Genomic DNA, 15,371 nt, shown 5'->3' on the forward strand with positions numbered 1-15,371 from the left:
AGGGATTGAATCTGAGCCACAGCTGAGACCTCCACCACAGCTGCAGCAACACTGGATTTTTTAATCCACTGTGCCAGGCCAGGGATCAAACCTGCACCTCTGCAGTGACCTGAGCCACTAGAGTCAGATTCTTTTTTTTTTTTTTTTCCGTCTTTTTGCTATTTCTTTGGGCCGCTCCCTCGGCATATGTAGGTTCCCAGGCTAGGGGTCCAATCAGAGCTGTAGCCACCGGCCTACACCAGAGCCACAGCAACGCGGGATCCGAGCCGCGTCTGCAACCCACACCACAGCTCATGGCAATGCCAGATCGTTAACCCACTGAGCAAGGGCAGGGACTGAACCCGAAACCTCATGGTTCCTAGTCGGATTCGTTAACCACTGCGCCACAACGGGAACTCCCGAGTCAGATTCTTAACCCAATGAACCATGGCAGGAACTCCCTGATCATGGTTCTGTGTGGCCATTGAGGGGCAGAACTTATGAAAACAAGACATGCCCCTTTGCAAAATTGTAACAAAGATAACTGTGTTTCCCAAGGTTGCACACTGCCCTTGTGAAAGATGTGATCACAGGAGAAGGGTTCATTGTGATGGAGGCAGCAGCCCAGCAAGCCCACAAGAGCAGGGCTTAGAGGGAAAGAAGGTCGGTGAGGACCGGTGTGATCAGGAAAGCATTGGCAGAGGTGATACCAAAATGGCCAAGTTCACAGTAGGCAAACAATACATTTTGGCTCTGTTTTCTTTTTTGGCCATACCCACAGCATGTGGAATTTCCTGGGTCAGGGACTGCACCTGTGCCATGGTAGTGACAGCTGTGGAATCCTAAACCCACTGCGCCAGCAGGGGAACTACATTCTGTTGATGGATGGATTGCGGCAGCCTGGTATCTAAGCATGGTCCCTTTTATCATAATTCCTGATTTCTGCTTTTGATTGATCATGACTCAAAGGCTGGCTGTGGGAATATCCCAAAGGTGGCTAATTTCTTGCAGTCTGAGGCAGAAAACACAAATCAGCAACCCTTGGCTGATTGTTTCACACTTCTGAATCTGCCTCCAGAGAGCTGCTGAGTTTGAACTGCAAGTTGCTGGTTGCTAAGTAGTTCCCAAAGAAGAAGGATGCTATGTGTCCCTGGGCAAGGTGTGGATAGCAAGGTACAGATTAGGCCAAGTCAGAAAGCCCCCATCTTCACATGGGTAGTAAGAATGATGGAAAGAATATTACCAGCAAGAATGTTTGGGTAGGACTTCATGACAGTAATCATTCAGTACTTTTAACTCAGCTTCATCCATCATTCTCTGTATGAATAAAGGAACTCGGAGAAGCCTAAAAGCAGCCATTTGGTAAACATCAAATCTGATACCAAGAGGTCAGATGTTCAGACATTCAATTCAAACAGTAAATCTAGAAGCAATAATGAACAAATGCTGATCAGTATACACTTAAGATTTATGTGTTTTATGATGTAACAATTGCATCCTAATAAAAATATGCTTAGTAAGAGCCAGAAAACAGATGATCAAGCCAGGAATAAAGGCGAGTAGTAAATGGAAGAAGAAATTAATCTATGGAACATCTCCCCAGAGGTCCACCCTGCGTCATCCAGCTCTGAATAGCATCTCTCTCACTCTCCACCCTGGATGTCAGGGAGCTTTGCCTTCTGGGAGACTAAGATTCCAAACCAAATGTAGATAACTCCAAAATCCACATCCTATGTTATTAATTGTTTTCCCAAAGTGTGCCCAGAATACCACTGGCACTCCATGAGACAGCTTTTGGTGGACATTTCCCCATTTTTTTTTTTTTTTTTTAGGGCTGCCTGCACCTGAAGCACATGGAAGTTCCCAGGCTAGGGGTTTTGAATGGGAGCTACAGCTGCCGGCCTACGCCAAAGCCACAGCAACGCAGGATCTGAGCCACATCTGCAACCTACACCTCAGCTCATGGCAATGCCGGATCCTTAACCCACTGAGCGAGGTCAGGGATCGAGCCCAAAACTTCATGATTACTAGTCAGATTTGTTTCCGCTGAGCCACAGTGGGAACTCCTGGTGGACATCTTCTATGTGCTAGCTTAATGGGAACTTGGGAGGAGGTTAAACACTTAGAAGCATGATACAAAATGCCTTTCAAGTAAATTTAAGGTTTTTAAAAGCTGCCCAATTTAAAGAAAAATATGAAATATAACAAATACTAATACAATTGGCTTTCAGATGTGTTACCACATGATGTCATGACAAGCACTGTGATAATAACATGGAATGACTCACATTTGAAAAACCTGCCGCTGTGTCAGGCTGCAGCAGCCCCATAGGCAGCAGTTAACTTGGCTAGCAGCTTAAACTGAGCCCTGAACTGTTCTCCCCAGGACAGTACACACATGCTAAAGAAAATAATTCCAGTGCAACTTGAATCAGAAGAGCGGAAATGGAACTTTAGTGATTTCCATTCATGAGTATCTGCCACATAAATTTTTATGCATTTTCTCTGTTGGAATATATACACTGACTCCGTGTGTGTGTGTGTGTGCGCGCGTGTGCGCACGCGCGCATATATGTTAGAGCATATATACTACTATCTCCTGTCTTCATCTTATACTAGGTCACTTGATCTGCCCTAATATACAAGGAGGCCTTTGAAGAGCCAGCAAGTTTGGTGCATGGGAGAAGAGAGGAAATTTATTCTATAGGCCATCTAGAAAAAAGGCAACAATTATAAATACAAATTAATATCTTTTACTGCTGCAGCCTAGTCAAAAATATTAAACAGACCACTGCACTCCTTCCTTAATGGAAGGAAGGACTTTAATTCCTTCCGTCATTCACTTCCTTACCTTCCTTCATTACTTCATTCCTTCCTTCCTGTCTTTCTCTTCTTTCTTTCTTTCTTTCTTTCTTCTTCTTTCTTTCTTTCTATCCTTCTTTCTTTTTTTTTTTCTTTTTTTGATATTTTTAGGGCTGTAATAGTGGCATGTGGAAGCTCCTGGCCCTAAGGGTTGAATCAGAGCTGTAGCCTACACCACAGCCACAGCTCATCAGATCCGAGCCATATCCACAATCTACATCACAGCTTATGGCAACACTGGATCCTTAACACACTGAGTGAGGCCAGGGATCAAACCCACATTCTCATATATACTAGTCAGGTTCATTACCGCTGAGCCAGGACGGAACTCCTGCCCTCCTTTCAAAACACTAAAGAGAATTAGATGATAAAGAGAAAAAAAAATTCCAAGGAAGTTGGATTTTTATCCAACTTATCCAACAAATACTGATTGAAAAATCAATGTGGCCAAGGACTTTCCCATTTGGTGAGGATACAACGGTGGAGAAAAAAGAACCTGGTTCTTCTAGTAGTGTGCTAGGAAACATTCAAACCTCAAGCTCCCTAGTAAGGGAAAAATACTTCTTATAGTTCTTGCCAATTTCCAAGGTATGAATACTCACACGCTGGCTAACTTCAGGCTATCAGCACGCTGTCTCTGATTGTGAGGTTAAGAAAAGAGGCCCACAACAGGTTCTTAGAGTTGATTCCAGCATACCTGAGTCCTCTTCTATTGGCACTGAGACACAGAGAGAGACACTAATCAAAAATCATACAAATAAATTTAGAATTGCAGCTGTGATTAATCTTCCTGAGAAGAGTTATGCAGTGCCAGGAATTCCCATCACTGAGCAATTTGACTTAGTTGAGGAGGTTGTGAAAGGCTTTTCTGAGCCAGTGAGACTTGACTTGAACTATGAAAGATGGGAATAAGTTAACTTACTGAAAAATAGAAGAAAGGGGGAGATTCCAGGCATAAGTAACAGTATAAATATAAACTCTATGGTAGAGGAGCACAAGAGGTGAAAACAAGGGATAGAAAGAAAACCAGCACAACTGGTGTATAGAAAGCAAGGTTGAGAAGGATGGAAAAGAAGACTGAAGAGTATATGAGGGCTTGACATTGCAAGTCTTACCCATTGTGCTAGGAAATGCCTTTTTCCCAAGAGAAATGGGAAGGCCATGAAGCTGGTTTTGCTTTGTTTTGTTTTGATTTTGCTTTTATTTTGGTGTGTTTAGGAAGGATCATAAAATAATAGAAATTGACTTTAAATAGATCATTCAAGCTGTAATAGAGATTGGATCAGGGGGAGGTCATAGAGGATATAGGTAAACTACTAAAAATCTACTACAGAGAGTTTCCACTGGGACACAGCAGGCTAAGGACCTGGCATTATCACTGCAGTGGCTTGGGTTGCTGTGGTGGTGCCAGTTTGATCCCTGGCCTAGGAACTTTCATATGCCATGGATGAAAAAAAAAAAAAGCCATTATAGGAGTTTGGGATGGAGATTCAAGGGGCTTAGTTTAGGGTGGTGGTGGTAGAGATGAAAAAAAAGCATAGAACTACTTGGAGATGAAATCAAGAAGGCTTGCTAAAGGAATGGATATAGAATATAAAGGCCAAAGAGGTTTCAAAAATGACTTCTGAGAAGATACACACAAAAGTCCAATGATTTTTACTAAAAGGTGTGAGCATTAAAAGGTACACACATCATGTCTATGATGATTACAGGAAAAGTGAAAAGGAAAACCACAGTGAAATTCTATTCACAGCTGCTAAGGATGGCTAAAATCTAAAAGACTGACAATACGGAATGTTGGTACAGATGTGAAACAAGCGGAATTCTCATACACTGCTGGTGGGAATGTAAAAGGTACAGCCTCTTGGAGAACAATTTTTCAGTTTCTTATAAAGTGAACATAAACCTGCCTATGACCTAGCAGATATATTCTGTGCAGTAAAGGATTAATCTTGCTCAAAGACAAGTTTGGCTGTGTGCCCTCAGCTCTGGGTGATTATCTTTAATCCTTTGGACTATCCTTTCTGGTAGGAGTGTCTTTGTTTGCCCTGAGCCAGGCCAGAGAGTGATTTATGTGTGAGTCTGTGTGATCTGTGTGGGCCGCACAGTATCAGCTTAACCTCTGGAAGGGCTGGAAACCAGAGTCATCATGTGAAGAGTCAGCTGTGTCTACATGGCCAGGCACCAATAAAAAGCTTGATGGCGAGGATCATGTGAGCTTCCTGGTTGGAAATACCAATGTCTGAGCACTGCAGCTGGATTCCACTGAGGAAAAAACAGCTAGAGCTCACACGTGGACTCTGATCTATGAGTCTTTTCCCATCGCTAATTTTAATCTCTAAAGTGTAATAAACCATAACCACGAGCATAACAGTTTGCTGAGTTCTGAGTTTTTCTCATGAATTACTGAACCTCTGGGTGGTCTTGTGGACCCCCAAACCTACACATTCCTAAGTATTTACTCAAGAGAAATAAAAACAGGTTGCTCCTCAAAGACTGCACAAAAATGTTCACAGAAGTCTTATTCATAATAACCTCAAACTGGAAAACAACCTCAGTACCAATCATAGGGAATGGGTAAACTAATTATGATATATTAATACAATGGAAGAGTGCTCAGCAATAAAAATGAACAAATTACTGATGTATACATAGCAACATGCACTACAATGTGTTATGCAAAAAAAAAAAAAAAGTTAAGCAAAAGAACCCAGACACAAAGGAGTACATAGTGTATAATTTCATTTAAATGAAGTTTTAAAAAGTAGGTAGAATGAATTTATGGTGTCAGAAGTCAGAAAGTTATCTACTCTGGGGAGTGGGTTGACTAGAAAAGAGCACAACAGCCATTTCTGGATGATGGAAATGTTGTCTGTCTTATTTTGGTAATTGTTATAATATAATGTAATGTAATATAATATATAATATAAATAATTTTTATAATTATAACATATATAATTGTTATATGGGTAAATAATTGCCAAAACTCATCAAACAGAACATATAATGATAGTGTATTATATAAAATATTAGTTATACCTTAACTTAAATTTTAAAAATAAACCATAAGAGGAGTTCCCGCTGTGGCGCAGAGGGTTAATGATCTGGCTTCTCTCTGTGGCATTGCCAGTTCAATCCCCAGCCTGGCACAGTGGATTTAGGATCTGCATAGGTTGCAGATGTGGCTCGGATTCAATCCTTGGCCAGAGAACTTCTATGAGCTGAGGGTGCAGCTGAAAAAGAATAAGTAAATAAATAAACCATAAGAAAGAATGACCCCTGGATCTCTAGTTTAAGTGACTTGGTGACTGTTTGTAACATTTTCTGTGACAAGGACCAATGGAAGTGATAACCAGGTTATTAGGGAACTATGATTTGGTATTCATTGATTTACAAACTCTTATTATTGAGTGTTGGTTATATGTCATAATCATTTTTAGATTCTTGGATTCAATAAAATTTCATGTCAGGACAGCTGCAATAAAGCAGAGACAGTAACTGGAGAGGGGCAATTATTTGACGGGGTGATAGGAGGGAACATTGGGTAGAGTGAGCCACATGAAAATCTAGAGAAAGAACACAACATGGGGTGTCTTTGAAACACCCAAAGTTGATGTTCCATGGGCATTTGGCCTGAAGTTCAGAGGCAATATCACAGTAAGATATCCATTTACAAATGTTTGTTATTTACTCAGTATTTTCTGAGAGCTGTGATAATAAGAATGGGAAATACAGAGGCAAGCATAAAACCTGTGAGCTTAGGGGCCTAAAACTGAACAGGAGATTAAAACAAATGCCAAGGATGGAGTGTGTGCAAATGCGAGGCCAAACCAACATGAGCATCGTCTTCACCCCAAAAATGAGCTGAGTCTTCCTGGAGATGAAATCTACACACAGGTTTTAAGGCTTAATTAAAGCCCATGAAGTCAAGGGATTAATCTCCAGTGCAAGTGACTGAGTCCTCTTTTGGAGTGAGAAACAGGAATATTTCACTCCCAGTGTAAAGGGTAGTAAGTGTTAACCAGAAATAAGCCCTAAAGGCAGACAGAAGGCAGTGATGGCTTTATTGTCATCTATCATCTAAACTTTTGGTTTTAAGACGATATGGTAGGTAATAAAGAAACAACCTTATGGCAACGGTATGAAACCTACAAGTCCAACCTTGTCATCTGAGAAATTAACAAATGAAATACAAAGATAAGATTCTGCTGTTATATAGAAGTTATCAAAACAATGTAAAGCAACTCTCCTTCAATAAAACTTTTAAAAACAAACAAACAAAAATACTGGCATAACAAAAACAAAACAAAGATTCTGATCATCAAGTTTCCATAGAGGGCAGGCCCCAAGAAGCTTGAGACACCTCCCTCTGCTAAACTCTCTTCAACACCTTCTGGCCAACACAGAACTCCACTTACACCAGCCTCATCATGACAGCATCAAAGATCCATGAACTTGAGTTCCCGTCGTGGCGCAGTGGTTAACGAATCCGACTAGGAACCATGAGGTTGCGGGTTCGATCCCTGGCCTTGCTCAGTGGGTTAAGGATCCGGTGTTGCCGTGAGCTGTGGTGTAGGTCACAGAAGCGGCTTGGATCCCACGTTGCTGTGGCTGTGGTGTAGGCTGGCGGCTACAGCTCTGATTTGACCCCTAGCCTGGGAAACTCCATATGCTGCGGGAGCGGCACAAGAAATGGCAAAAAGACAAAAAAAAAAAAATCCATGAAAGAGGGAGAAGCAACACATCAAAGAGAGGTACCCTAACATCCCACTCTCTGAGGGCCCTGGTGATGAGAAGGAAGCAGGGAGGAAGCTATCAAGGCATTTGTATTATTCTGCAATCTCCGGAAAACAGAAGCAATAGTTCTGTTTTATATATATATGTATATATATATATATATATACACACACACACACACACATATACATACACATACATACATACATATACATATACGTATATGTATATATAATAGATTGCTCTAGAGCTATCGATAGTGCTATAAACATATAGATATATATATATATAGAATTATATAGAGAGATATGTAGCTACAGAGATATAGAGAGAGACATACATAGATAATACAGAGAGAGATTAGGTAGCTAGCTAGATAGATAGGGATTTATTATAGGCATTTGGCTCACTTGATTATGATGGCTGATGAGTTCTAGGACCTGCAGGGCAAGTCGTCAAGCTGGAGACTCAAGAGAGCTGATAGCGTAGTTCCATTTGAAGGCTGGTGGGCTCAAGACCCAGGAAGAGTCATTGCTTCCGTTTGCATCTAAATGCAGGAAAAAGCTGATGTCCCAGTTCAAAGGCAGTCAACACAAGGAAGGAATTCTCCCTGATTTGGGAGAATATTATTTATATGAAATATCCAGAATATGCAAAAGTATGAAGACAGAAAGTAGACCAGTGGCTGCCAGGGGCTGGAGGGAGGAATGGAGATTGACCAATAACAGGTAAAACCGTAAGAGCCCACTGCTCTGAGAGAAACCGGTGAGTGCCACAGTCCCAAGTGTGCTCTTAGCTGCCTCTATAGGTCACTTTCCCTCTGCAGGTCTCGGTTACTTTCACCATAAAATAGTGGACATTAACAAGACGCTCTCTAGGTCCTTTTGACATTCATGGTCCTAGGATTTTAATTCTTTCCTTCTGTCTCAATCAGTGCCACACACTGGTTCAAGCCATGTGGCCTGTGTCCTGCAGGAGAGGTAGGCTTTTGTGCTGTTATAGTCATGGATGATTTTGCTTGGCTGTGTCCCCTTCAGAGAGTGAGGCAGTCACATGAAATAGCAGCTCCAAACATAAGCTTTGCATGTCTTTCTTTTCATCCTGCTGCCCAAATCATCACCCTAAATCACAATTGCCCATCATGCCCCTCCCCCTCCCCCGCCCACATAAACTGCCCACACTCACCTCCTCTCTGTACCCCTCAAGTCACACCACCATCTGGCCTCAGTCAGCTCCTGAATAGCCCACCTTCACTGCAGACACCTGAGGCTACAGGTCTTCTCCCCTGGAAGGTCCCTCTCCTCCTTCTCCTACAAATTGCCTCCCCCATTAGGCTCTTAGATTCTTTCTCCTTCCCACAGCTAGAAATGAAATCGCCCTTCTCCGAAATCCATGAAACCTTTCCATACTCATTTTGTGACGGGTACCACTTATTCCCTGGGATTATTGTTATTGCCATAGGTATTTTATCCTTAGATCAAGATGATTTTTGTTGTTTCTTTCCCTCTCTGCTGCCCTACAACTTCCCTATGGGAAAATCACTGCCAAAAAGGAACTCAACATCACAAACATATGACTGATCAGAGCCTTGATTAAATGTCTTTCTTTCTTTGGTTTTTCTTTTCTTTTTGCGTTTTTTTTTTTTTTTTTTTTTTTTTTTTTTTTTTTTTTTTTTTTTTTTTTTTTAGGGCTTCATCTGCAGCATATGGAAGTTCCCAGGCTAGGGATTGGATCAGAGCTGCAGTTTCCAGCCTACACCACAGCCACAGCCATGCGGGATCTGAGCCACATCTGCAACCTGCACCACAGCTCACAGCAATGCTGGATCCTTAACCCACTGAGTAAGGCCAGGGATAGAACCCACATCCTCATGGATGCTAGTCGGGTCCGTTTTCGCTGAGCCATGATAGGAACTCCTTGATTGTTTCTTGAGTACATCAACTGAATTCTAAATATGGGGACATTTAATAACATCGCACATTTATAAAATCATGAAATGTAAGCCAAAACATCATTTGCTAAAATTGCAAATGACTGTTCAATTTTTTAAATTGTGAATTGATGTCTTACCATGGAATTTTCTTTTCTTGGATGTGAAGGTGACCTCTTTGGTAAATGTAACAAGAGCCTACAGAACCTGCAGCACAACTAAATGTCAAGGGTTTATTGGTTGTCATGTTCCTTCTTTTGATCCCTTAAATGAACTATAATATTCTTAATAGTATGTTTTAAACCAATGCTTCTGACACCAACAGATCTGTGTAGATTTATGAAGATTTGACTAGACAATACATAGCCCTCTGAAAAGAAAGGATAGTCTTCTCTCAGTATCCATGGGGGATTGGTTCCAGGAGCCCTACAGCTACCAAAATCCACAGATGCTCAAGTCCCATATATAAAACAGCCTAGTGTTTGCATATCACCTGAGCACATTGTCCCGGGCTTACACAGGTCAGGGAAAATACAGAAAGGGAAAATAAGCGTTCAAAATATCCTTTCTTCTTCCCACATTTTCTTTTATTGTACTTTAAAAAATATTTCTGGAGTTCCTGTGGTGGCTCAGTGGTTAACGAACTTGACAAGCATCCATGAGGATGCGAGTTTGATCCCTGGCCTCACTCAGCGGGTTAAGGATCTGGCATTGTGGTGAGCTGTGGTGTAGGTCCCAGACGAGGCTAAGATCCCATGTTGCTGTGGCTTTGGTGTAGGCCAAAGGCTACAGCTCCGTTTCGACCCCTGGCCTGGGAACCTCCATGTGCTGCAGGTCAAAGTGAAGCTAGTCTTGTAACACTAGCATTTATTATAGGACTTAGAATATATTGAAAATGAAATTAATGATGCTTTCATCAATGAATCAATGATATATTGATATCCACATGTATTTTGAAATTATCAAGTTCATTATTTGAAATTAACTGATATTTTGAATATCAAATAATGTTTTGAAATTAATATCATCGTCAAGTTCAATTTCTCAAGAATCTTGAGGCAGTCCAACTAACATGGAAAGTCAACCCACATGTATAAAAGAGAGGCTACCTAATTAGGTTAATAAGGCCAGGAGAGGGTGAGTTAGTTAACCCTTGGTTATTGGGCAAAATCCCATTTCCTATGATGTACACAGTCTATAGCTTAAGGGAACAAATACTGTTTTCCTCGGCAAATATGGTTTTCAATAGGTAATAAAAAATAAAGAATTCAACCCTAATGAAAGATCAAGGATGGGAAGAGAGACTTGGAGATGATAGGGTTGATTGGCACATCAGATCTGGGCCCACGGTGTTTCCAGGAGAAACTCCATCCTACACAGAGCCTGGAGCACCTGCTGCAGAAATAAAATAGGAACCTATGTTTGCTTAACATATCCTCTGTCGGCTCCAGCTTAGTATGAGGGTGTAGTCTGAAAACTCTTTTTTTTCTTGCTTTTTTAGGGCCGCACCTGTGGCATATGGAGGTTCCTAGGCTAGGGGTCAAATCAGAGCTGTAGCCGCCCGCCCTACAACACAGCCACACCAACCTGGGATCTGAGCCACATCTGCAACCTACACCACAACTCACGGCAACACCGCATCCTTAATCCAATGAGTGAGGCCAGGGGATCAAACCTGAGTCCCCATGGATACTATTCAGGTTCTTTAACCACTGACCATGACAGGAACTCCTATAGTCTGAAAATTCTAGCACCATCCACAGATGAGCAACGATGTTAAATGAGCAACCCAATGAATATTAAGTCTAGAATGATGTACTCAGCCTTTAAAAAAATAATAGAAATAAATCCTTACCTTTGTATAGAACTATGTATTTCACAAAGGACTTTCCCATATTATCTGAGTCTCCTTACAACTGAGACAAATTGAGGCTGTTATTTCCATTATAGAGACAAGGAAAATGAAGCTCCACATGCCACAGGTGAGACCCTATAAAGACACACACACACACACACACACACACACACACACACAATTTTTTAATTAAAAAAAATTTTAAATATTGATGTAGCAAAGACAAAAAAAAATGCCGCTAGTGGAGGAAAAAAAAAAGAATAAGAATTCATTTATGACCCAACATCAGAGCTGGAGAAAGCCAGGCATGGCATTTCACTTTCAACTGGCTTTGCAAAAACTAAAAAAAAAAAAAAAATAGGTGGAAATTAGCAATTATAAGTTCTGAAAAACCCTCTTTGCCTTAAGTTCCTATGGTCTTTGCCTGTCCATTGCCATTCAACAAATATTTTTTAGTGCTTACTATTTACCAGATACTGTGCAAGGCAATGAGCACATCAGAAAGCTCACAGATATCTAAGGCAGACAGAAACACAAAAATAACATAATGCAGAGTAGAGCATGAATTATTCTCTCTATAGGCTGAATAATCTATAAAATCATAGTCAATTAAATGTTGCTTAATTATAACCCAATCCCCATAAACACAGATGTTAGTTACCAATGCTAATGGTTAATCCATTAATCCAAGGTTGTCTAATATAAAATTCATGGTGAAAATCTGTCCCTTGAGGGTTTCTACCTTCACAGAGTGTTGGTTAATTTGAATAAAGTGCTACAAGTTGCCTCTAGTCATTTGCTTTCAACATAAAAGGAACGTGACACACTCCATTATGCTGCCAACCTGAAGCCTTAGGACCAAAGAGAGAAGAGAAAAATGAAACTAGGCATTGGAAGTGAGCCTGCGAAATGAAAGCACAGTCCCATTTCCAGAAGTTAGTGGTCCTCATCAAAGGAGAAAAAAGTAAATGTAAAATCAGATTTCAAAGAGCTTGGAAATTCCCTGCCTCAAAAACATGACATTACTGAAAAGTAAACAGTATAAATAAATAAAACTAGGGACAGAAAGAGAATAAAGGACAAAATGTATGCCTTTAGACTAAGTAATTCTAATGCTCCCTTGAGCCCTTTGCAGAATGATGTGTAATCCCTGGTATTACAAAATAAATGCATTCCTTATAAGTAACTGAAGGACCAGGAAAACAGAAAAATGCCTATTGGAATGTGGCTTGCCTGACTCCAGAAGGGTAGAAAAAAAGGTCTGTGATGTTTATACTTCCCAGCCTATCAAGCATACGCTCTCTCTTCTAATATAAAAAGCTTCGCAAACTTAGGATCTAAGCAACGACAATTAGTACTTGTGAATTAATGATCTGAAAGGAGACAAAGTCATGGAAGCCAACATGCTAGAACACAATGTCTGGTCATAGAAATTGGACAGAAAAATGGACAGAGAGACCCAATACAATGATAGCAATAGAGCACAGAAAGGCAGGTAACGTACAGGAAGACAGGATGGAGAGGGTCATGCTGGTACCCCTAGTGACAGACCCGGGTCACCACAGTGACAGACTTGGGCTAGAGATTAGGAGATTTCCAATTGTTAGCCGAAGCAGTAAAAAGAGGCAGCACCCGACTTTTGACAAGCTTGTCCAGGGAGAGGATGGTCTTGGGTGGACCAGGTCTACTGGCAGATTTGTTTTGCTGAAGCACTGGGCCCAGTGGATTAGGATTTGGTCTATATGCCACCCAAAGTCTCTGAATCTCCAAGGAAGGCTTAGCGTATTTCAGAAAGTGCAATCTGAAGTTATACCATGGAGGGATTTAAAAAAAAAATTGTTGTGCTCCTTGAATGTGTCCAGGGTTTACAGATAAAGATACAGAGACTTCAGCTCGTGCTCTACACAACAGATGCAAGGGATCAGGGAATTAGGGTCTGCAAGCTGCAGGGCCCTTGTGCACCTCATGGCCACAACCCATGTTCTTACGAGCAAGGCCTTCAGGTTTCTAGTCTTCCAGGTACAGATTTAGCTGTAGTATCACAACAATTCAATTTCAGATGATTGGAAGAAAGTACACTTATTTTACCTTCCAGTTTAGTTGGTAAGCAAGTTGTGTTCCCATATGGATACTTCTCCATCCAAGAGCTGGAATTCAATGAACTCCACTCCAAGGACCCTGTTTCAGGAAGGCTCCTGGGATACTCTACGTAACGATGAACTGCTCCCATTTCCATTCCTGTCCCGCCTCTTGCAAAACATGCATTGCTGTTCTGTGAATGTATATTTTAAGCATTCATAAATGAGGTTAAAATATACATTACATCCTGATTCTAACACAACTTGTGTAATTCTGTTCTTACCATCAGTTTATATCACTATGGAAAATTCTAGTTTCAAACTGCTACATAGGAGTTCCTAGAGGGCACCCCCAGGGTCTTCATTACCTCAACTTTTCCCCCAGTGGATGTTGGATGATTCCAGGAATCCATAAATTATTACTATAAATGTTTTATGCTTTAATCCATAAGGTCCATAAATGCTGCTACGATGAGCATCTTTTGAACATGTTCCTCTGTGGAACTTAAGTGAGATTTTTCTCTCCTCACTTTCACCTTCTGGTAATTTCCTATTCATATTCTTTTTGTGCTCTTGTTCTCAGGGATTTGTAGAAATTCCTTATTTATTCTAAATATTATTTCCTCTCTGGTTTGAGATTTTTCAAATAACTTTGCTCACTTTGTCCTGTCTGTAGTGTCAGGATTCAGAACCAAATGCAGAGGACCCTTGCATAGCTCCCACCCCCCCTGGAATTCCTTCGAAGGAATCAATAGCATCCATCTTACACTGTTCCCCAGGAAGGCTAGTGCCATGAAGATATTAAGTTGAATGTCTTCCCTAAACCTACAACCATAACCTGAAATGGAAAAGAGAGAGCGCCTTCACAATGTCCACAGAGACGAAAACATGGGCTGTTCCCAGAGGTGCCTTTACCATAAACCTCTTGGTTTCATGGCCCTTTAAAAAGCCATGCAGCCATCACCCCTTGATGATTAGGCATATAACGGAGCCATGTGTTATCAGTCATTAACCACCAGAATGAGGTCAAACTGAAGAAACAAGGGTGCTAAAGAGACTTGGTGCATTTATTAGGGTGGATGTCCAGGGAGTCATTAATCAATAAGGTTCAGAAAAAGCATATAATGATTAAGTCATTAATCATTAAGGCAAGAAAAAGCATATAGCTGTTGCTTTCAAGACTGAAGTAGAAATGATACAAGATATTTAAAAAATGGTTGTCAGTGAATTTTCTAAGATTAAAACAAAACCTAATTCCTTTGCATACTGATTAGAGTACAACTTAATGGAAGAATTTTACATAAAAGTGTTGCACCATAGATTGGCTGCCATGTATTCCTTTCATATTAAACTAAAGCAGTATGCTTAAACTTCCTTTTTCAAGAGGAATATGTCATTCCTAATGCAGAAGAACAATTAAATTGACTATGACCTTAGTTTTTGCCTGTATGTTTTTGGTTATATTAAATTTTGGTAATGTGGTCATTTCTCTTATTTCTCACCAAAGAAGCACATATCATTCTGAAAAGGTTAATGTTAGCTCAGACTGGTTCTTAATATAATTCTCTGCTAACTATTCCACTTGCTGAAATGGACTGTGTCATATTTCATATACTAAATGGCAGCATACTACTAATGCCACATATATACATGGGAGACGTGTAATGGGAAGATGAGACACAGAGATGAAGATGGCTACAGAGACAGAGGTGGAGCTACAAATCAAGATAAAAATAAAGATAGAGATAGATATGTTTCTAACTGCAAAGATTTAAAAAGCATTTTGAAAGTCTCTGTCTATCCCTACGTGAAGACTCAAAGCATCAGGAGAAAGACTGGTGTTCCTGGACAGAAGGCATTCTATCAGGCTGTGAGGCTGAATCTGTTGAATTTGAATATCATCATATATAACTATCAGAGTTAGGCTATT

This window comes from Phacochoerus africanus, chromosome 10 (assembly GCF_016906955.1).
Source record: "Phacochoerus africanus isolate WHEZ1 chromosome 10, ROS_Pafr_v1, whole genome shotgun sequence".
Classification (NCBI taxonomy): Eukaryota; Metazoa; Chordata; class Mammalia; order Artiodactyla; family Suidae; genus Phacochoerus; species Phacochoerus africanus.